General features: G+C 41.7%; 1 long non-coding RNA gene across 2 annotated transcripts in view; it reads left to right on the top strand.

Annotated features, from left to right (window-relative positions):
* Window positions 1–23,057, top strand: part of LOC110259291 — a 135,056-nt gene extending 111,999 nt beyond the window's left edge. The window contains exons 4-5 of one of the 2 annotated variants that reach the window (XR_002341548.1): window positions 6,561–6,666; window positions 22,039–23,057. This is a non-coding gene — a long non-coding RNA (uncharacterized LOC110259291). The remainder of the gene's footprint in view (window positions 1–6,560; window positions 6,667–22,038) is intronic. The other variant, XR_002341549.1, reaches the window with a different exon arrangement.

The raw sequence follows: 24,516 nt of genomic DNA, 5'->3' as shown, positions 1-24,516 counted from the left end.
TATACAATTTTATTTATATCTTATATCTTTTTTTCTATGACACAATTTTGATATCATTTTTTTTCTCTTTTTTTTCCTCTGGCCAATCATGGTCAGCAGGCCTGACAAGACGTATGACGCTTTAGTAAGAATGCTAAAAAAGTGGGAACTACCTTAGCTTCTTTAGCAGTTATCATCAAGACATCAAAGTCCTCATCTCCTGGTCCTCTAGCAAGGAACAACCTTATGCTACATACTGCTGGGATCCACATGCCATAATCAACAGGGTATTTAGTATCTTTCCCTCCCTCATGGGTCCAGTGGAAAAAATACAGATGGAGAATGAAAAATAAAAATTTGTCGTTTTAGTTAATAATACATCTTGGACTGAATCCTTGAGAAGTTTCTGAGCTAGAATCCCTGGTGTCCTTTGAGAGCTAAAACTACTGAAGTAGATACCCTGCTAGCCTGGAAAGCAACTTTTGTTGGAAGACATTAATTGTTCTTTGGCTCTAAAGCCTAGCTTGGGTTGTTGGTGTGCCTGTTATAAGGTGATATTGTATATTTATTTTTTTCGAGGTAGAATTGATTTACAATATTGTGTTAGTTTCATGGGAGTTCCTGTCATGGCTCAGCGGAAACAAATCCGACTAGTATCCCGGAGGATAAGGGTTTGATTCCTGGCCTCACTTAGTGCGTTAAGGATATGACGTTGCAGATGCGGCTCAGATCCAAAATTGCTGTGCCTGTGATGTAGGCCAGCAGCTGCTGCTCCAAGTCGACCCCTAGCCTGGGAACTTCCATATGCCGTGGGTGCAGCCCTAAAAAGCAAAAACAAAAAAACAAAATAAAAACCATATTGTTTTAGTTTCAGGTTTACAGAAAAGTGATTCAGTTATATGTATACATGTTTTTAGATTATCTTCCCCTTATTACAACATATTGAATATAGTTCCCTGTGTTATACAATAAATCCTGTTGCTTATTTTTAGGTACAGTAAAAATAAGCAAGGGGATTTTATGGATAGTAGTTTGTATCTATTTTATGGATAGTAGTTTGTATCTATTAATCCCCTACTCCTAATTTATCCCTCTCTCCCTCCCTTTCCCCTTTTGTAAGTTTTGATGTATTTAATTTAATAAATATATACCATGAAAAATTTAATAAATAGATGTTATTTAAAATTTAATAAGTAGATACTAAGAAAAATTTGGCATAAGCTTTATGCTTCATTTTCACGAGCAGGGTGGAATAGACAATGAGATATTTTTGGCAGAAATTATCTAGATAGATAGAAATGTCCCATATCTGCAATGTCTCATATGGTTATCACCAGTCACATGTGGCTTTTGAGCACTTGAAATGTGGCTGGTGTGACCAAGATATTACATTTTAAAATTTTATTTATTTTAAACTTGTTTAAATATTAGCCAAGCAGCATTCTTATCTGTGGTGTTCTGGCTGCTGTTTTTAAGACCTGACCACTGAGAGGAACTGAGAGCAGTGAAAGGGCCTGGAAAAAGCAAAACTCCAAAGTGGTAGCAATAGCAGATAGTAATCTAGTGCCCAGATCTTGGCTCCTAAATACTATTCTCTAAAAAAAGGAACCCGAGCTCCTTTGAGAAATGCCTGACTCAGAGGCTGGAGGAGAAAATATCAGATGAGCCTGGAACACCTTGTTGAATCAGAAAGCTAAAATGCCTTGAAGTTCCCATAGTTGCTCAGCAGTTAACAAACCCAACTAGCATCCATGAGGATGCGGGTTTGATCCCTGGCTTTGCTCAGTGGGTTAAGGATCCAGCGTTGCCATGAGCTGTGGTGTAGGTAGCAGACGTGGTTCAGATCCCACGTTGCTGAGGCTCTGGCATAGGCTGGAGGCTACAGTTCCGATTGGGTACTAGCCTGGGAACCTCCATACGCCATAGGTATGGGCCTAAAAAGACAAGAAGACGGGGAAAAAAAAAAAAGGCTTCAAAGACTACTAGAGACACGATGAAAAGATAGAGAAAAAGTTCTGGTTTTGGTCACAATGGAATCCACATCCTACGCCCTATTGCTTTCTCCAGCCACAACTACAGATCCTGGGTACAGATCCTGGGTAGAATGTGTAAAGCAACCATTGGAGGACTCTGGGAGAGGGATGGCAGCAGGAGAACAGGGAACCCAGCACTGGAAGGACAACCCAGCAGCGAACCTCCTGGCTTGCATCTCTTTTTCCCTCCTAGAGAGCCTGTCTCAGGCTCTAGGGCAGCTTGAAACCTAGCATTACAAGTGGGTACAGACAGAAAAGACTGTGAGGAAAGCCCATACTTTCCAATCTCAGGACTTGGAAAAGGACCCCTGTGGGCCAGAGGTCTATTAACTTCCCCAGGCTTTTACTCCAGATGGGAGCCAGCAAGGGCACAGAAGACCTTCCCTCCCTATCAGTGGCAGCAGCAGTGGAAGTGGCCCCTGTACGGTGAAGCTCTTTGGATTCTGTCCCCCGCCCCACCAGGTGAGCTCCAGCCATGAAGAGGCATTGCTCCACCAACATTAGCATGGTGGAGGCGGCCACTACAGCACTGAACCCTTGTGAGTTTCTGACACAAGGGTGAGACCAGCAAAGGGACATCATTGAGGTACTCTGCTGTGGTCAGCCACTTAAGATGGTTGTATTTGCCTGAGTTAAAAACAGGCATCGTTTATCAACCCTCTTGACAGGACAAAAAAAGAAGGAGACTGAATAGAAAAGAATATTGGGACGTTCCCATCATGGCTCAGTGGTTAACAAACCCAGCTAGTATCCATGAGCCCTCTGGTTCAATCCCCGGCCTCACTCAGTGGGTTAAGGATCTGGCATTGCTGTGAGCTGTGGTGTAGGTTGCAGACGCATCTTGGATCTCACGTTGCTGTGGCTGTGGCTGTGGCCAGCTGTTGTAGCTCCAGTTCAACCCCTAGCCTAGGAACCTCTATATGCCTTGGGTGCAGCCCTAAAAATGTGACAAAGAAAAGAATATTGGGATGGGGCTATAACTGAGGCAGGGGATTGATGGGCTCCAGGATAGACACTTACAACTAGCCACCTGTCTATATTTCAAGATAGAAATAACAACAGGCACAAGGCAAATTTGTCTTCTGTGGACACGTTAAATAATGGTAATGGCAGGGGCAGAGAGAGACTAAGCCCTGCTTGGGCAAATGACCAAGAGGTGACGTACTTCCCATCCTCAGGGTCAGGGAGCCCCAACTACACATGTGCAGAAAGGTGAGGGTGAGCCACCCTTTGGGTGAGAGAGGGAGGGGGTGCCAGGCCATAATAAGTCTAGATATCCTTCCTACCATGCCTTGCTTTGGAATCCACCTTGGCCAAAAGATGCACACACATATCGGGGAGGGCCCTGGGTCTGGTCAGGTGTGAGAAATAAAGCAAGATAATTGGTCAAAGGAAGACAAAGACCCAGGAGAATTGCCCCGTCTAAGTGGTTTAAGTCACTCCTCCTTTGGATGTGTATTACTGCTTTGTTTCTGCCTTAGATAAGTAGACTCACTTCTCTGTGTGCTCTCTCGAATGGTGTACTGTGTCTCTAACAATAAACTTTGTTTTTACAGTCTTTGCCTCCTTGAAATATTCTTGCTTTGGTGGGGGCGGGGTCAGGGGCACGAATCAGGGCAATTCCGCTTTTAGCCTCTGGATGGTCCAGTGGCTGGGATTCCTGGTTTTCATTCAGGCTGCCCAGGTTCCCTTCCTGAGCAGAGAATTAAGATCTAGCTTCAAGCCATCACTCACTCTGTCTCTTTCAGAGGGGAAGCCTGACCTTCCCTATTCTCCCCTTCTGTTCTGAACCCCTTATCTGGCCCTGTTACGGACAGCTATTCACTGAGATGCAGCCTGGTGGCAAAAAGTCATCAACTGTTTCCCACCTCAGGCTTTTATTTTGCTTAGCAGAGGCCAAAGTGGTTCCTAATGATCAGAGTGGGAATTAAAGTGGCAAGACTGTTGCTAAGAGACAGAAACCCCAAGAGCAATGTCTACATTTAAGGGTCATGAACAGTTTTCTGGCTTTGGACCTTAGTCCACTGTCACCGACAGAATACTAACAGACTAGCAGCCAACTGCAGTTTTAGGGGTTGTTATTGGCAGAAAGGTCCCAGGCTTGCAAAATAATGTCTTGAAATTGATCAGCTTTCCCTAGTTGCCAGAGCTCAAACTAAAGAAGAGAACTGTTCAAGGAGTCCAGCTTTCAGAATAGGAATTCCTCTAGACTATATTTCTCTGGAGTGGCCAGGAAGGCAAGGGACAAGTGGGTTTCTGTCATTTGCAACTTAAAAAACCTTTACCAATACGAGGAGTTCCCATCGTAGTGCAGCAGAAGTGAATCCGACTAGGATCCATGAGGATGCAGGTTCGATCCCTGGCTTCGCTCGGTGGGTCAGGGATCCTGCATTGCTGTGAGCTATGGTGCAGGTTGCAGACACAGCTCAGATCCTGCGTAGCTGTGGCTGCGACATAGGCTGACAGCTGTAGCTCCGATTCCACCCCTAGCCTGGGAACCTCCACATGCCGCAAGTGCAACCCTAAAAAGACTAGAGCAAAACAAAAAACAAAAAAACAAAAAACCTCTACCAATACAAATAGAACTTGGATTCTCTTTGTTTTCTGGCCAGGATGTCTCAAGATGTCTTGTATGTATATTTCTCCCATATCTTCCCAGCCCCCAGATCCACCCTTGAGTGTAGAACTGAAAACAGTAAAATGAGAAACTTTGTTCTCTTTGGACCCAGTGGACATCTTGATGTTCCAAGCCTGACCTGGCACCTTTCTCCCGATCTAAGAAATACCCCAGCTTTGATCAGCCTCATCATTGCTGATTGTAATTGCCCTATTATGTGTTAAAATGAGAGTTTGAACCAAATGAGTATTCAAGTTTTTCCCAGATTCCTCTGGGGCGTGGGACTCAGGCATCTCGTTAACTGAAGCGCACCCTGTTTAAGGAGCCATGGCCTATGAATGGGTCCCTCTCATTCTCTGGCACAAAGCCCTGCTTGCAGTAGGTTTCTTAGTGACTATTCCATTGATGACTAATCTGGGGCAAAGCCAACACAGCTAAACCTTTCTCCATCCAGGTTCATTTCGCCTCACTGTTCTTGCCTTGGGCTGCTGTAGTCTTTTGATGAAGGTCTTAAATTAACAAGCTCATTTCACATCTAGAACTAAGACAACCCTTCCTGTTCTCCCCCATTCCAAATGAGGACAATTTCATCCCTATCACGCCAAGATCCCTTGCCCCCAAAAGCTCAGACACCAATTAGCCCCCATTGGAGACGAATAAACAATACAATAATGACAGATAAAAAGACAAATTCTGTGGCCCAGAGAATCACTTTAATTAATTTAATCCTGACTGAAAGATCAGCTGTGCTCAGGCCTGCTCACCAGCAGGGCCCATTTATCCCAGTCTGTCCCTTCCTGGAAAACCAGGGGGTGCTCAGAGCCGGCACTTAAGCAACAATGAGAAACAGATTGTACTGTCAGGCTTCATTAAAGGTCATCATTAGTATTCCAATTTGAAGACAGTCGCTCCAGCTCAACCTTTTACCAATTCTTCCCTGGCACATTGTGAAGTTTGGTTCAGCTGTGAGACGGAAAAATTCTCCCTGGGCTCCCAGCGTCTGGATGGGTATCATTTGCTGTCTTGTCGCTCTTGCAGCTTAAAGGCAAAATCCCCTGGAGAAGGGACCCTCCGGGACTCTATTTGAAAGTCAGGTCGGGTGCAGCTGCCTAAAATCCAGTCATTTCAAGGGGTGGAACTTTCTAGGACTTGGCCAGAGCGACCAGAATTAGGATGGCTTTGTCATCTTCCTCAGGAGCCTATTACAACTGTTCTCTTGCAAAAAATCTGAAAAAGATTTTTAATGGAAACGGAGCGAGGGACAAATAGGAATCACCATCAAAAGTGGGAAATTGCTTAGGGCCCAAGGCTCCGTAGAGGGTTGGAAAACTACCCAGGTAGACCTTTAAAGGCTATGACCCTCACAGCCCGCTCTGAGGTGTTCTGAACTGGATTTGGGGAGACAGTTTTCAGCTGCTCACTTCACACCAGCTATGAAATTTCAATTTTCTTTCTCTGTACACTGCCAGTTTTTAACTGCTCTCCCTCTGCTGAAGTGATTTTTATTTTTAGGTGATTGTGTGCACAGGGGTAAATTTTTACATGCTTTTCCCCTTCCTCCTATTAAGTAGAGCAGCAGCAGGGAAATTAGGTCCTCTTCACTGGGTGCTCCTTGCCGCCTTTTTTCTCCGATTTGTCCCTCTCAGGGCTTCTCAGTCTCTTATTTGATTGTTACTTTTTGACTTTTTCCACACGCTTATCTCACATTTCATTTGATGCCAGTCTGTGCTGTTCCTTTTTAGAATTAGTGCCTCTTTTGCACTGGCTTCTAATCTTTGAATGAATGGGTCCCCAGAATCTCCCACCCTCCCTTCCTTCCTTCCTTTCTCCCTTCCTCTCTCTTCTCCTCTGACTCTCTGTCTCTCTCAGTCTCTGTCTTTGTCTCTCCCCTCTCCCTCTCACCACCTTTATCTCTCTTTTTCTTCTTTCAGGTTTGTAAACAACATCTAGGAGAGATAAAGGTAAAATAAGGAAGTAACTACACGAGTCCCTTCACGGACCTATGCATTTACCCACTATCCCATCACCTCAGTCAAGGTAACAAGCGTTATCCTGTGCCTTCAGAAATTTCCTTGTGTTCCCCTTTTTATGTTGAGAATGCTTAATGTGCGATATCCTCTCTTAATATATTTTCAAGTGCACTATGCCATTGTGGTAACTACAGGCACGATGTTGCCCAGCTGGTCACTATTCATCTTGTGTAACTGAACCTTTATACCCACTGAACAATTCCCCATGTCCAGTTCCTGGAAACCACCATTCTACTCTCTGCTTTTAGAAAATTCCATGACAGGGAGTTCCTGTCATGGCTTAGTGGTTAACGAATCCAACTAGGAACCATGAGGTTAAGGGTTCGATCCCTGGCCTTGCTCAGTGGGTTGAGGATCTGGCGTTGCCATGAGCTGTGGTTTAGGCTGCAGCCCCGGCTTAGATCCCGCATTGCTGTGGCTCTGGTATAGGCTGGCAGCTACAGTCCAATTGGACCCCTAGCCTGGGAACCTCCATTTGCTGCAGGCGTGGCCCTAAAAAGACAAAAAAAGAAAAAAAAAGAAAATTCACTGTAAATTCAACTCTTCAGAGAAGTGGAATTCCATGGTATTTGCGTTTCTGAGGTCGGCTTATCTCACTTAGCATAATGTCTTCTAAGTTTATCTGTGTGGTTGCAAATAGCATTATTTCCTTCTTTTGTTAAGGCTGAATAATATTCCATTGTTTGTATATACCACATTTTCTTTACACTTCATCTGTTGATGGACATTTGGGTTGTTTGCATATCTTGAGTATTATAAATAATGCTCCATTGAACGCGGTAAAGTAAGTAGCTCTTCAAGATCCTGATTTCAGGGTTTTTTAAAATAAATCCTGAGATGTGAAATTGCTGGGTGATATGATAGTTCTATTTTCATCTTCTTGAGGAACCTCCATATGCTTTTCCATTTTCCATTCCCACTTACAGTGTACAAGAGTTCAAGTTCTCCACATCCTCTCCAACACTTCTCTTTGGTTTTTTTGATAATAGCCATCCTAACTGGAGCGTCAGGTGATATCTCATTGTGGGTTTGATTTGCTTTTCTCTGTTGATTAGAGATGCTCAGCACTTTTTCATGTACCTGGTGGCCATTCATCTGTCTTTGGAGAAATGTCTATTTCCTTTGCCTGTGTTTTAATCAGGTCTTCCCTCTCCTTTTGCTTTTGAATTGTAGGTAGTCCCACTTCTTGTTTCCTCTCTGGATACTTCCCTTCCATATGTATTCTTGGTAGAAGGTAGTAACTAACTCTTATCCCAGAAGCCCAAGCTGCCAGATTTCACCCTCCATCCCATGGGGAAAAAAACCCCAGACATTTGCTTCCATTTGATCAATCAAAAGACCTTCTCATTTTCTGGGGTTTTTGACTTTTCTTTTGTTAATATGGTGTATTACATTGTTTGACTGTCACATGTTGAACCGTCCTTGTGAACTTGGGATGAATCCCACTCGGTCGTGGTATATGATCTTTTTTTATGCTACCCTACATCTTTTGATGGGAGCATTCAGTCCATTCACATTTAAGGTAATTATTGATACATATGGATTTATTGACACTTTAAACCTTGTTTTCCAGTTGATTCTGTGTTTCTTATTTGGTCCTTTCTTTTTTTTGTGGTTTGATGATTTCCTTTTATTTTATACTTGTGCTGTTTTTTTATTTTTTGTGAATCTATTGTTTGTTTTTAGTTTGTGGTTGCCCGTTTTTTTGGCTATGTTAACCTCTTTCTATATCTGCTTTAGACTAATAGTCATATAGGATCAAACACATTCTGAAAAAAAAAAGAGTTTTCTTACTCTCTTTCCCTACATTTTATGATTTTGATGTCCTTTTTTACATCTTCATGTTTATCCCTTTGCTGTTTCTTGTGTTTATCATCGCTTTCACAAATAGGTTTTTTTCTTTCTTTTTTGTCTGTATACTGGCTTATTTAAATGATTACTTTCCAGTTGTGATTTCCTCCATCTTATATCTTCTTACTTCTATCCCGTTTAGAGGAGACTTTTTTTTTTTTTTTTGTCTTTTTAGGGCTGTACCTGTGGCACATGGAGGTTCCCAGGCTAGGGGTCCAATCAGAGCTGTAGCCACCGATGGCCTACGCCAGAGCCACATCAACACGGGATCTGAGCCGTGTCTGTAAACCACACCACAGCTCACGGCAACACCAGAGCCTTAACCTACTGAGCGAGGCCAGGGATCAAACCTGCAACCTCATGGTCCCTAGTCGGATTTGTTAACCACTGAGCCATGACGGGAACTCCCCAAGGAGACCTTTCAATATTTATTTTAGCATAGGTATAGTATTGCTGTGTTCTTTTAGTTTTTGCTTGTCTGAGAAATTATTTATTTTTCCTTCTATGTTAAATAATCTTGCTGGGTAGAGTATTCTAGGTTGCAAATGTTTCCCTTTTAGAACTTGATTATATCTTTCCACTCCCTTCTGGCTTGCAGCGATTCTGAGGAGAAATCAGTTGATACCACTATGGGGCTTCCTTTGTAATTAACTCTTTGTTTCTCTCTTACTGCCTTTAGACTCCCCTCCTTTAACTTTCACCATTTTTTTTAATAACATGTCTTAGCATAGTTCTTTTGGGTTCATCTTGTTTGGGACCCTCTGTGCTTTCTGTATATGAATATCTGTTTCCTTCTTTAGATTTGGGAAACTTTCAGCCATAATTTCTTCAAATAAATTTTCAATATCCTTTTCTCATGCTTCTTCTGAAATCCCTATTTTGTGTGGATTTGCCCATTTTATCTTATCCCATAGATCTCTTATGTTGGTTTCATTGTTTGAAATTTGGCTTTCTGTCTGCTGTCTTGATTGGGTGATTTCCATTATTCTATCTTCCAAGTCACTTATTTATTCCTCTGCATTACTCATTCTGCTGTTTGTTGCCTTTAGCTCAGCTTTTGTTTTGGCAAATGAATTTTCTAATTTTTCTTGGCTCCACCTCATAGTTTCTAGTTCTTTTTTTACAGTAATACTGAATTATCTCCTTCAGTATTTTCATTACCTCCTTGTTTAACCCAGTGTCTGTTAGACTGAGAGGTGTTTCATTGTTTATTCCTTCAAGGGAATTCTTCTGTCCTTTTAACTAAGAATGATTCCTGTGCTTCTTCACTTAGCTTATGTTTTCCTCACTTTGTGAGTTTAGGAGAAACAGTTATCTATTGTAGTTTTTGAGGGCTATATTCTATTGAGGGCCTTTCATATGTGGGAGCGTCCCTAAGTAGCTTGTGTGGGTTTGCTATTTTTTTCATGTGCAGGCTGCCTTTGATTTAGATGCTTGCTGTCTCTTTCTTCAGTATGTGCAGGCCATTATACCCTTGATAGGGATTGTGCAGATGCATGGCCCATGTGTTTTTCCAGGGAGGTAGGGGCAAAGTGTAGTGCCTGCAAGTCATGCTAGGTGACCAGGCCTTTGGCAGGGTGATAACCCACAGGGAGGTGGCTGCAGCAGGCTATGCCTGGTTGCAGGGACCTCAGCAGTGGCAGCCACCCCAGGGAAGTGAAAGTGGTGCCCAGTTATGGGACTCTTGGCAGCAGCAGTGGTGGGGCATACGCCAGTGAGGTGGGGGCAGCAGGCAGTGCCTCGCTGCAGGACCCTTGGTAATGATGGTGGTGGGCTGTGGGACTCTCAGCAGTAGCAACAGCAGGCCATGTGTTCCCAGGGAGGTGGGGGGGCGGTGACAGGCAGCACCCAGTCACAGGGCCCTCCGCAGCAACATTGGTCCCTAGGGTAGTGGGGGTGGCACACAGTGGCAGGCTGTGCCCACCGCTGGAGTCTGAAATATCTGCAGTGGCTCGTACCTACCTCTGTAGCCTGCGCAAGAGATACACTGCCACCCAAGAGTCTGCCTGTGCTGAGAAAGAAGTTCTTATGGCAATCCTTCCCATGCTCCCCAACAATGATGCCTTGCTCCTCTGCCAGTCCCAGGTCTCCTGCACTCAGTTCGGCTGCAGCACACCGTTTCCTTGCCCTCTCAGGCTGTTTCTACACAGACAACCCTCGTCCTCTCCGTGAAACTGACCTCTGAGGCCCCAGTCTCATCACCCAGCCCTTAACCGAGTGTCTCAGGCTGTGGTGTCTGAGGACAGTGGTACCAGTAGTCTGTGTGGGTCTTTCTCTGCTTTGCCTTCCTCAGACTGGCTGCTGCACTTTTCTCCAAGGCTTTGAGGCTCCCCCTCTCTCCTGGCTGATCTCCCTACCAGTCAGGGTCCTCCTGGGTACCAATTCCTTTTCTCATTCACAGCTCCTTTGCAAGAATGCTGGTCCCATCCTGATTCATTTATCTCCATCTCTCTCTTTTTGTTTTTCCTTTTGTCCTACCCAGTTATGTGGAGGTTTTCATGCCCTTTTTGAACATCTGAGGTCTTTTGCCAGCCCTAGTAGATGTTCTGCGGAACTCATTCTACATGTAGATGTGGGGTTTTTTTTTTTGGCCTCCCTGTGGCATATGGAGTTCTTGGACCAGGGATCAAATTTGAACCTGAGCTGTGACTTACACCATAGCTACAGCAACACTAGACCCTTAACCCACTGCACCAGGCCAGGGATTGAACCCGTGTCCCTGCCACCACAGAGGCACTGTAGATCCTTTTGCACCACATTGGGAACTCCTATAGATAGTTTGTGTGTGTGTGTGTGTGTGTGTCTTTTTGCCTTTTCTAGTGCCTCTCCCGCAGCATATGGAGGTTCCTGGGCTAGGGGTGTAATCGGAGCTATGGCTGCCAGCCTATGCCAGAGCCACAGCAATGCAGGATCCGAGCCGCGTCTGCAGCCTAAACCACAGCTCACGGCAACACCAGATCCTTAACCCATTGAGTAAGGCCAGGGATCGAAACTGCAGCCTCATGGTTCCCGGTCAGATTCGTTAACCGCTGCGCCATGACGGGAACTCCTGTAGATGAGTTTTTAAAATATATTTGTGGGCGAAGGTGACATCCACATCCTACTCTGCCACCTTGATTCCAGCTCCCCATCTTCTGTGAGCACCCAATATTTATCTAATAAACTATTTTTTCCCCTAATATAGCCAGAATATCTTTTTCTTGCTGCAATTAAAAATCCTAATGATACTCTCTGCAGGTTCACTTTCCATGTGCCTCCCCCTCTGTAGATTCCTCCATGAAGGCAATGGTGTATGTGTCACATGTCTGAAGGGAAGAACGTAAGCAAAAGAGATGTGAGCTAAACATCTTGTTTATATAGTCTCAGACCTCACTTTTTCTCTGAATGCCTTTGGAATAAATAAAAATGGACTCGTGCTTTACCAAGTAGGTAGCTAAATCCCCATAATCATTATAGGCTGTGACTGGGAACGCTGGAGTAGACTCTGTCCTTTCAACCTTTCTCTTTGAGGGCTCTCCAGTGGTTCCCAGTCTTTAGGGTGTCTAAGTTACCTGGGTTACCATTCAAACATAAGATTCCTGGACACTCTTTCCTGACTCTATACCCCAAGACTCTGGTTCAGTAGGAGACTCTGATAAAGGTAGTCTCAGGACCACACTGGAAGCCAGCCTGGGGATAAAGCCATTACACAAAGAAGGAAAAATTAGAGTAATTCAGAGAAAAAAAAAAGGAGTGCTCCAATCAAGCTTACCTAAAGCTTGATGTACCTATGGTTTTAAGAAAGAGAGTGCATTCCTTGTAGTAGGTATGCCAAATTACAATTGAAAGCACCCTAACTGGTATAAAAATACTTGTGTCTCACACATCACATCATATGATTTGATAATCACTACCACTCCATGAGGAAGCTTTTAGTTTTATTCCTATTTTATGAAGAATGATACCAACTTAAAAAGCTGGAATCTCTGCTTAAATCAAACATTGCAAGAAATTTCTGCTGTTGTGCAAGCCACAGACAGCTGCAGCACAGGTTCTGTCCCTTGCCCAGGAATTTCTACATGCTATGGTCACAGCCAAAAAAAACCAAAAAACAACAAAAAAAAACCCAAACATTATATAGAGCCACATGCACGGAGAACATAGGTCTTATTGAGGCATAGTGACCCTCTGTTAAGGAAAATTAAAACTTGTACTATTTTTATGGATTCATGTTTCACTACCTTCTTGAGGTCTTCTCTGAAAACTGGGGCCACACTGATATTCATTGTGTGGCTACCAATTATAAACAGATTCACTGCTATACAAATATACAATGTGATGATTCTTTTTTTTTTTTTTTCTTTTAAGGGCACAGCCACAGCATATGGAAGTTCCCAGGCTAGGGGTCAAATCAGAGCTACAGCTGCCCGGCCTATGCCACAGCCATGGCAACGCCGGATCTTAGCCGCATCTGCCACCTACACCATAGTTCACAGCAACTTTGGATCCTTAACCCCTTGAACAAGGCCAGGGATGGAACCTGTATCCTCATGGATCCTGGTTGGGTTTGTAAACCGCTGACCCATGAAGGGAACTCCCTATAATGTGATGGTTCTTAAAAAGTTTAATGTTTCACTATTTCTCTTTTCTCCAACTCAACTCTGAGCTCCTCAAAACAAAGTTCACACTTGGAATCCCTCACATTCCCCTAAAGGATGCCCAAGCAGTAATTGCTAATTACTGTCTGACTGAATTAAAACGAAAGGACAGGTAACATAAGGCAGCATTAACTGTGATGTATTCATATATGTGACTGAATTCTAGTTGTTTCTGACACAGTTTGTCCTCAGTAAATTCCTGATGAGTAAATGAATGAATATCGGTTGTACCTTTCTGTTACAACACAACTCCACATCCATGGCATTGGAGGATGGGCTTTTTAGTAAAACACTGAAAAATAAACACAGGTTAATATAGGGTCTGTCTTGCCTTCAAAGAATAATGCTTTGAAATGGATAGCAACTTGTAGAGTTTTACTGCTCTTAACATCAGTGCTAGTAGTCATGATTATAACCATCAGATGTTTATCACCCAACTTTCACGTAATTTAACATCAGTATTTCTGCCGAGTTGTACAGTACAGAGTAAGAGCTACAATACAGTCATTGAAAGTTCCAGCATACTCAGACCACAGACTGGGGCTTATATAGCAAAAAGATTTGCTTTGTGAATGTCCAAGTATGCAATATGTGATGCAAAAGTACTTTATGTATTAAATATACCATGTTGAAGATTTGTGTGGCCAGAACAGAAAATCAATTTCAAAGCTTAAATTTAGAGAAAAAGTATTGCTTTTCATAACCCCAAAGTCCTGAGATGGTTAAGGTGCCATTCTTTACAGCCCCAAGAGAGCTGCCAGCAGTTCCCTGTGCTACAGACTTTCTCTTTCGCATCCTGGGGGGAAAAAGATGCTTACCCTAGCCTTCAAATAAGAGTTCTAAGTTTTCCTATGACTAGACAGCTCCTGAGTAATGACAGAGATCAAGATTATCCAAACTGGCCTAGAGTGATCTGAGCCAATCCTAGGACCAAAGAATGAAGTCAGTACCACACAAAGAACATAGATGCTGGACAGAGAGTGAAATTTTCCCAAAGAAAAGTTAAGAGTGAAAAAAAAGGAGTTCCCTCTTTGGTGCAACAGGATCAGCAGTATTTTTACAGCACCAGTTCGCAGGTTCGATCCCTGGCTTGGCACCATAGGTTAAAGGATCTGGCATTGCCACAACTGTGGTGTAGGTTGTAATTGTGGCTCAGATCTGAATCCTGGCTGGGGAACTCTGTATGCTGTGGGGTGGCAAAAAAAAAAAAAAAAAAAAGAAAAGAAAAGAAAAAGAAAAAAAAAAGAATGGGGGAAAAAATGAAATAAATGCTAAATGAACAAAAATCTCTACTCCTTTGTATAATGGCACAGCTCTATATTCTGATGGATATTAGTGTATCATAGATCAGGTAGGCATCTGTGTATTTTATCTATTTCACAGTTTTAAGATATTTAAGTGGTGGTACTTACTCATGATATTTCCTTCCTTTTTGTTGCCACCTCTCAAATTTCTGAGATTACTCCCATGATGAGAGTCTTAGTTTGTATATAGAGAAGACCTTAGAAAACTGCAAAGCCCTATGCAAATAGCAGATACTGTCCTTGCTACTTCCCTCGTCGGAATGGTCCTTTGACTTTGGGGTTGCTGGCCAGCCTGTTAGGATCGTGTGATGCTCTGGGTGGTTAAGTTCCTTGGTAACTAGATTTATTCATAAAGGATAAGCCTTATAAGTCCCAAGGAAAAACTCCTCAGCCCAGCTCTTATTAGACAATCTAGCCTCAGGCTTTTCTGAAACAGGTGGCTGGCTTGCTGGCTTTTGGTATAATAGTACCAGTCATTTTTGTAACAGCTTAATTTGTATGGTGATCTACAGTTCACAAACTGCTTGAAAAGAGTCTAAGAGCCATGGATGGATGTTGGAATTTTGTAGATTTTGGATATAGGGGTCAGATCCCTAAGGGAGTAGTATGTTTAGTGTAGACTGAAAACAATCATAACCAAAATTCCTAAATCCTAAGACTTGACCCCAAATCCTTCTTTCTTTCTAAACTTAAATATCATAAGGGTTAAGGTAAACATCTGCAGCTTTATAATTATGGCATGTTTTTACATACCTTAGCCCATTTGATTCTCACAATCTCCTTTGATATAGGTAAGGATTAGTAGCTTTAATTTCCAGGTGAGGAAACTGAATCCCAGCAAGGCAAAAGGACTTGCTAGAAGGTCAAATAGGAAGTGTCAAGTCCTGGTCTTTTGATTTCAAGTTCAATGCTCTTTCTACAACAGCATGACAAATACATTTGGAAATTTATGGGGACCACAACAAAAATATCAGGTTCACTGTGGACTCTAGGAAGGGACTTAGATGTCTGTGTTCCTAAGCGCTTAGAATCAATTAGTAAGATAGGGATAGGATCTTCACCCTTGGGCAGTTTTACAAGTCAGGAATCTCCAGCTTAATCCCAACAGAGCCTACAAGAAAAGCTAAATGACTTAAAGGCTGCTCCAACTCTTAAATTCTGGAATTCTGGAATCCACACAGGGCATATCATCATTCCAAGAGCTTTGTTTACATTGTCAAGAATAACTTACCCATTTTAAAGCATCTGTTTCTGACAATTACCATGTTTCACTCACAATTAGGTACACTTTTGAACCATGACCACAGAAGGAACTAATGTTCTTAAGCAGTCCATCTTATCCTGGAAAAAGAGAGTAATACCAACCCAGTGAATTCATGTTGGCTCTGTAGAAAGTGTGAGATCCCCTCCAAGCAATTTCAGGGGAAAAGGCCATCCAGTTTTAAATTGAGGAATCTGGTTTGTAGATGAAGTCATTTATCTTGTGACCACTAACCATGCCTCTCTTTCAATTAGAGTAGGTTTGATGTAAACCACTGGTTTTCTTACACAGAACACATTTTTTGTTTTTTTTGTTTTATAAACCCGTATACATATATAGTCTTTCCAACTCAGATAGTTAGAGCATGCATTCATTACAAAAGCACAGCACATTTAAGATAATAATTTTGATGTTCATTTTTTTGTAGCGTATTAGAAAATGGAATGATAATTTTGTAATAAGCAGAGCTAATTAAAGCACATGGTTTTGAAGTTACTGGAAAGATGGTAAATTATCTCCCATGTAATATGGATACAGCGGAGTTATTTTTTGTTGTGTTGGTGTAACAAAACTATTGCCAAAATTACATCATCTTTGAATAAATACTTTCATTTTGGATGTTTTTTCTTAATAGGCATATGTAATTATTTTAACACAAGCCCATGTATTTTAAAATGTAATTACTGTGTTTTTCATTTAATTTTATTCATTTACACATAGCTAGATTTGTACCAAAAAGAATATGAAGCAGAATGCTTTTAATTAAATAGGTTTTTCAAATGCAGGTACATAGAGTATTTCAAATCAACAAAAGAAACTGGAGTTCCTGTTGTGGCTCAGTGGTTAGCGAATCTGACTAGGAACCATGAGGTTGCAGGTTAGATCCCTGGCTTTGCTCAGTGGGTTAAGGATCTGGTGTTGCCGTGAGCTGTGGTGTAGGTTGCAGATGGGGCTTGGATCTGGCATTGCTGTGGCTCTGGCATAGGCTGGCAGCCATAACTCTGATTGGACCCCTAGCCTGGGAACCTCCATATGCCACAGATGCGGCCCTAAAAAAGACAAAAAGACAAAAGAAAGAAAGAAAGAAACTTAAATATTATCATCTAAACTTCATTCTCTTTGTTTATATACAATTTAGGAGTATCCTTAAGTCTTTCAACTTTTCAGTTCCCAAATGAGTTCTTGATTCAGAATGAATTTGTCCAACCAGCAGTGATGGCAAAAATCTTTCTGAACTGCTATTAAAATGTAGATTCAGGAGTTCCCGTCATGGCTCCGTGGTTAACAAACCTGACTAGTATCCATGAGGATGCACATTCGAGCCCTGGCCTTGCTCAGTGGGTTAAGGATCCAGCATTGCCATGAGCTATGATGCAGGTCACAGACATGGCTCAGATCCCATTTGCTGTGGCTGTAGTGTAGGCTGGAAGCTACAGTTCCTATTTGACCCCTATCCTGGGAATTTCCATAAGCTGCAGATGCAGCCCTAAAAAGACAAAAAAAAAAAAAAAAAGGTAGATTGACATGCAGTAATCTCTAGTAGACCAGGGAGCTTCCATGACTCTATGACTTGGTGCTTTTTTCTTTAAACTCTTTCCAGCCAAAGTTTATTTGTTGAGTAATTTATTCATAGCATAGGGATTTATCATAATTGACATTACGGCAGAATGACTGTTGGATGCTCAGGTGAATTCTTCTTATCAATTTCGTCTTATTGACTGGAAAAATAAAGACTACCATCATTATCATGATGGTAATTATTGAATCAGGTATCGGAATATTTTCCTTTTTTCTATATTCTATTGATTTATTTAAAATAAATAGATTTTTTTTCTAATAAACAGGGTCTTATTAATGCAAAAATAGAATAATACTCAGTGGATAAAAATTTTTTAAACACACAAAGTATTAGATTTCTTCATAGGAATCATTACTCTGTCCTATCTCTGGCTATGTTTTGCTCAAATTGCTCTTCTTGCTAATTGCATACATTTATTGCCATATTCTTAGGTATTGGGATGTGATAAGAAAACTGGACTATAAATTCTTGGCTTGCTGGGAACTACTCAAATTTTTTTTTTTTTTTTTGTCTTTTTTCTAGGGCCGCACCCGCAGCACATGGTGGTTCCTGGGCTAGGGGTCCAATCAGAGCTATGGCTGCCAGCCTACGCCAGAGCCACAGCAACGCCAGATCCAAGCCCCATCTGCAACCTACACCACAGCTCACGGCAACACCAGATCCTTAACCCACTGAGCAAGGCCAGGGATCTATCCTGCAACCTCATGTTTCCTAGTTGGATTCGCTAACCACTGGGCCATAACGGGAACTCCTCAAACTTTTCTTTAATATCATCTTAACACATAATAGGACTTTTCATCTACTGTACCTCTGTAGGAACTCTGGTTTTTATATTGAATGAGTTACACTGATCTCCATAGTCATTAGAGATGGTTTTTCAGCATGAGAATGAATGCGGCAGGGCTAAAGTAATTACACTTGTCACCCATGATGAGGATGAACGTGAACAGTCTGCTGTTGTAATTAGATTGTGTATTACTGGTCTTGTTCAGAAACGATAAATACTATGAAAATAAAATTCAATGATAGGAGATCCCGTGCTGGCTCAGTGGTTAACGAATCCGACTAGGAACCATGAAGTTGCGGGTTCAATCCCTGGCCTTGCTCAGTGGGTTAAAGATCTGGTGTTGCCGTGAGCTGTGGTGTAGGTTGCAGACGCGGCTTGGATCCCGTGTTGCTGTGGCTCTGGCGAAGGCCGGCAGCTACAGCTCCGATTAAACCCCCAACCTGGGAACCTCCGTGTGCAGCAGGAGCGGCCCTAGAAAAGGCAAAAAGACAAAAAAAAAAAAAAAAAACAAAAAAAACAATGATAATATTATGTCTCCGTTAGGCTGCAGCTATTATGTCCCGGACACTTCTGGTACATTGTCTTATTTAATCCTTCCAAGAATCCTGGGTCCCAAAATATCCATTTTACAGAACAGTTGTACCTTTCTACTAACCTTCCCCATTTCCCCCACCTCCAAGCCCCTGACAAACACTATTTTACTTTTGTTTCTCTGAGCTGGACTTTTTTCCTTTTCCTAATGACACGTTTAGATGCACATCAGTGTGCAAGTTCAAGCAGTCAGTGCTAAGATATTTAGCACTGCACTGCCCTCTTGTGGTTTCAACCAGGTTTACAGCATCCCGGCGATTAGAATCTCACTGGCTTCCTCCTACCCAACCTTCCCTCTTCCACCTCTACAGTTGAGTTTGCCTCCTAGTTTTAAATTTAAATTGAGGTTTTAGAAGGCTCTTACCAGATAATGGTGTCTTTGTCCACACTGGAATGCTGAATGCTTCCTCCCCTGCACTCAAGCTTTTCTCTTCTTTGCTCTCTCTTAACAGTAAATTGCATAAAAGTGGTAAAAAGACCTCAAAGCAGCCAGTTTCCAAGAGCTCAAATGTTTGAAAGGGAAACTGCAATTATTTATCGAGCTGAGAAGTTGACTGTGTTCTGGTAATTCATTTTTATAATTAGTCAATTATGAATTCCCAGTTATAAATAATTAATTGATGGTAATCACATCTCCTGAGATGCAACACATTTGACAAATGGACAAACTGATGAAAAACCCAATTCAAGGCATCCTTAAAATGACTTGAAACAGAAAGAAGAAAAGCAACTCCGCGAAATTCTTTAAAATGACAAAAATGCTAACATGTAAAAAGACTCTCCCCAAAGTAAACCAAAACAACAAATTTTTGTAAAACCAATAGCTGAGAAAATTGTTTTTGTCAAACTGTTATTTTAACCAAATTGTCCCCTGAGCCAGCATAATTGCAACCAAATTCTTTTCTTTATCCAAATCAGATTTGGATAAATTGTTTCCAGTTTGCATTTGGCTAAATCCTAGGCTATCCACAGGAGCCAATCCATATAGGGAATTCAGTCATCAAAATGAGATTTTTTTACACATCTCTTTTTCTGTATACATCATTTTTTATTCATCATCTATTTCGTACATCTCTTTTACCTAGAAATATTTGAATTCAATTTATGTCTTCCCTTATATATCTTGCTTGGGTTTTTAGTGTTTTCATCAATGTGTAATTTTATCCTCACAAAAAGCTGGATTATTTTTGTTGTACACGCGAGGAAACCAAGTTTCAGTGAGGCTAAAGGATTTGTCCAAGGCCCCATGCCTTGGAAAAGCTAGAAGTGGAAAAGCTAGAAGAAGACCCCAGACCCTTTAGGTTCTATTCTGGGGCCAATTCCATCACAACAGTGCTAAGAATGTAGACCCTGCCTTGCCCTCAGGGAGGGAGCCTAGAACAGAGTTTGGGAACTTTCACACTCAGCTTCAATGTACTAACCAGGTTCTTAAAGAATGCTGCAGGGGAACCTGAGCCAAACGAGCTCGTTTTAAGGGTAGAGTTGACATGTCTGTCAGTTAGCATGGGGGGGAGGGCACGTGCGCATGCGCTTTTGTGTTTAGCTCCTTCAGGGTGTTGCTATGGAAGAAACAAGCAAACAAGGGCTTTTGACCAGTGTTATCAAGTGTGTGATGCTCTCAAGTGTTCTGCCCTCCAAGGTGTCCCCTGTGGTCAAGGAAAGCCAACCTACATTTTTCATTCATTGAACAAATATTCATACTGTGTCGGGTACCATTTTAGGTGCCGGAGATGTAACCATGAGCAAAACAAAGTCCTGTCCTCATAGGATGTTCAGTCTAGTAAGACAGTGAATAGTATAGCACAGTAGGTAATTGAGGGATAAATTGGATGGCTCTGATTACAGTGACTTTGACCAATACTTGAGGAAAGGAAAAGTCAGTGAAGGTTTGAGTGGTGTGGAAATGTGTCGGTGTTACATGGAGCCACAAATGTCTAAGTCACACTTTCTAAACCTGTGTTATACTGGGGATGTTTGTATAACTTGGAGGAATATCAGTTATATAATCAAAGTAAGACTAGAAATGGATTCAGATCTTGATCCTTGTATCTATTACTTGTGTGATCTTAGCCTGCATTACTTAATGGTTTTCCCTCAGTTTCCTCATCTGTAAAATGGTAATAATATTACACCACAAGAGCTATTGTGAAGATTAAAAGATAAGATAAGGTATGGAAAGTACTTAGCACACTAACTGTCACAAATTAAGAAATTAAATATAACGGCTATGTCAGGCAGGATGCTTTCATTTACAAGTGATTGAAATAAAAAAAGTTATTGGTCCACATATATCAAACAATGCCTTAGGACTCAATCTCTCTATGATTTCATATGTATTCTTAATGAGTTGTATTTGAGTAAGGTTTCATAGATACTGGGTCCTTAAGTATGACATGGCTCCTGGCACTTTGCATGGATCATATCAGTTAATCTTCACAGCGCTCAGTGAGGTGGGTACGATTATCATCCCATTTTACAAATGAGGAAACTAGAGCACAAGGAGGTTAATAGCTAGAAAACGGAAAAACAGAGTCAAACCCAGCTATCTTACTTCAAAGGCTTTGTGCTCAACTATTACACAGAATGCTTCTGAAGACATTAATGATCAAACAAGTGAAGAAGATAATGGGAGTTTCAAATAAGAAAAATAAAGTTTTATGATAATTTTGACATCTGATATTACTAATAAGTTCATTTATCTTTGCACCCACAACATCTGACCAGTAGGCACACTGAAAGCAATTAAGTGTTTGACAAATGAACTGATCCATCATTAGCAATCTTTGTTACCTTCTGCATTCTCCATTATTGCTTACATGTTTTAGCTTTTTCATTGTGAACTGCTCACTTTTCCTGAAAGTACTAGCCAATCTTACGCACACAGTCATTTCATTTTAAAAAACTCAAGAGAACTAATAGTAAGTATCTTCATATAGAGATCAAAGAGAACTTCCTAACACTGAGGGGTTCCCAGGGAAACCAAACATTTCCACCTTCTCTGGCGCCCTCTTGTGCTTTGTGATGGAAATGAATCAAGCGTGATACTTCCAGTTAAGAGAAGTGAAACCAAATCTGAAAATACTCTACAACTCGCTCACTCTTACAGATTAAACTCCCCTCCACCCCACCCCGCATATTACTCCAACCAGTTCTTGGGTCAGGAATTGTAAAATATTATTTAACTTGGGTTTCCCTAATCCCCCTAGGCTGTAATTTACCTTATCAGTTTGAATTTCCTCCAACTCTTACTCCTAGAGAATCACACAACCTATAAAATGTATTTATGTGGTTTTGGAAGAATGAGTCACATGTGCCATATGGAAAGAATACTCTCATTGCTCTCACACGCACTTTCTCTCTCATCCTCAGGCCAAGACTCTGATTTCCTTAAGAAGTTCAAGGGGTTGGAAGTTCTCTTTGGAAGAGGAAAGCATATCCACTCTCCTTTCACTTTTCCTTCACCTAAAGGACCCCTTGAAGCAGTGCTGCTTCAATGTCTTGCAGAGTTTTTGTTTGTTCACTAGTGACACAGGACTTTTCGCTCAAGACCGTCTGCCCCACTGGACTCTAACCTGTGAGCCCTGGAACCGAACAGAGGCTCAGGAGGTAAATATGAGTGATAAGTGTCCACGTTTCCTTGAACCAGGTGTCCTGCCCCAGTAGATTAAACAGGCTCAGATATTTCTGTTTATTCATTAGACTTGAGCTGGACCCTGCACTGTATTTCCATGAAACTGATTAGTGATAATATTTACATTATTAATAATAATGGCTGACTTTCAATTTGTACTTAGTAGATACTGTAAACATTGCTGAGTGCTTTATAGGCAGCTTCTCACTTCATTTTCACCAGTCCTCTAGAAAGTAAGTAATGCTGTAATCTTCATTTTACAGATAAGAACACTGAGGTGTAGAGAGGTTGCATGCTTTGAGAGACACCACAGCTTTGAGAGGATCTATTGTGGTTGTTTGAGCCAGGGAATTGCCGTTCCAATAGTGGCTCTATCACTTTCTAACTGTGTGACTTTTGGTGAGCTTCTTAGCCTCTCTGTGTTAGTTTCCTTAACTATTGTATAACTCCTGCTTCATTAGGCTATTGCAGGTATTAAATGAGTTAATGGTCCTTGGCCTATTGTAAGTGCTGTATAGGTACTTTTACAAAAAGGAAAATGAAGTCCAGGTTGCTTCAGCCCACATATTATGGTCTCCCTAAGATGAAGACTATGCTTTTCCTCCTAATGGATATAGTTAGGAGACAGATCCTAATAAGATATCCTGCTGCAGTGATTGTCTCTCTTGACCATACAGCAGAATCATCTGAGGAGCTTTAAAAACTACTGACCCTGGAGTTCCCATGGTGGCTCAGTGAGTTAAGACCCCAACATAGTGTCCATGAGGATGCAGGTTTGATCCATGGCCTCCCTCAGTGAGTTAAGGATCCAGCTTTGCTGTAAGCTATGACATAGGTCAAAGATGTGGCTCAGATCCTAAGTTGCTGTGAATGTGGGGCCAGCAGCTATAGCTCTGTTTGGACCCCGAGCCCAGGAACTTCCATGTCGCAGGTGTGGCCAAAAACAAACTCCAAACTACTGACCCTGATTCAGTAGGTCTAAGGCAAAGCTCAAGCATCTTTATTTTTCTAAAGCTTGAAGAGATGCCCATTGGTAGCCAGGACTGTAAATTATTGCCATAGTTCTTAGATATTGACAAAGATCTTTCTCATAATAAGATAGTATTTATTAAGTTCTTTATTTGGATCATCTCATTTGACCCTCCAGCAAAAACTCCTTGAGTTAGGTAATTATTACCATTTACATTTTACAGATGGGAAAACCAAAGACTAGAAAGTAAGCAACTTGCCCAAGGTCACTTACATAGCTGGTGGCAGAGATGGGATTTTAACCCAGGTGGACCAATGCCATGGCCTGTATACTTAACTGCAGCCTCGACTGCCTTCCCATGTGGTATCTAATTTGAACTTTGTCATAAATCTGTGTTGTCAGCTGGTTTTGCCCTTGTCCCCAATTTATAGCGGCAGAGACTAAAACTAAGGATGGGACCAAATGCACACCAAATGTGCAAACTGGTGGTTACACCTGGGTCTTAAAACTTGAAATCCTGTGCTCTTTCTATGTTGTTGCAGAGGACTTCAAAAGGTTGGTATTTTATAAGGCCTTTCATATGGCATCACCTCCTCCTTTTTCCTGCAGTGACTGTTTTGTCCATGCTTTCATGCCATCTGGCAAGAGCTTCAACCAAAAGTCCTCTTCAATCTTTATTCCTTCTCTGCACACTATTTCCAGCTTCATCTTCATCCACTAAACATAGAGCTCATCAAGCAACTCTTTTGTGTAAAATTTGGCTAGCATTTGTTTTATTTGCCATCTGCAAGAATAACAGGAAGTACAATGAACTGGCTTTGAAAATAGGCAGGAGTAAAAGGAAGCAAAATAGAAGCACTGAGGCTATCAGATCACTAGCAGATCCCAGGATGCCATTATCCTATACCTTTGCTCCACTCAACCAAACTCTATCTTAGGTTTCTACCACATCTTTTTATTACTCCCCCCAAATTAAAAAACGTGGATGAGCATATCTGATCTGCTGAGCCCAGGTCTCACCTATATATGATAATTCCTCAGGAGTCGGGAAAGGGAACGTGTTTCACTTGACTTCTAGAGTGGAAGGTAGGGTCAAGTCTCCCACTTAATTTGGAATTAACTAAAATAAGACTAGTATTTGAATGCTGGGCAATCAAAAATGACCAATATCCACAACACAATCTATCTCTGTGTTCCTGCTTGTGACTCTAACTTCTGTCCAGGACTTCCAAGATCCAGGACAGGC

The sequence above is a fragment of the Sus scrofa genome, chromosome 2, assembly GCF_000003025.6.
Source record: "Sus scrofa isolate TJ Tabasco breed Duroc chromosome 2, Sscrofa11.1, whole genome shotgun sequence".
NCBI lineage: Eukaryota > Metazoa > Chordata > Mammalia > Artiodactyla > Suidae > Sus > Sus scrofa.
This window is presented reverse-complemented; position numbering and strand designations above follow the sequence as displayed.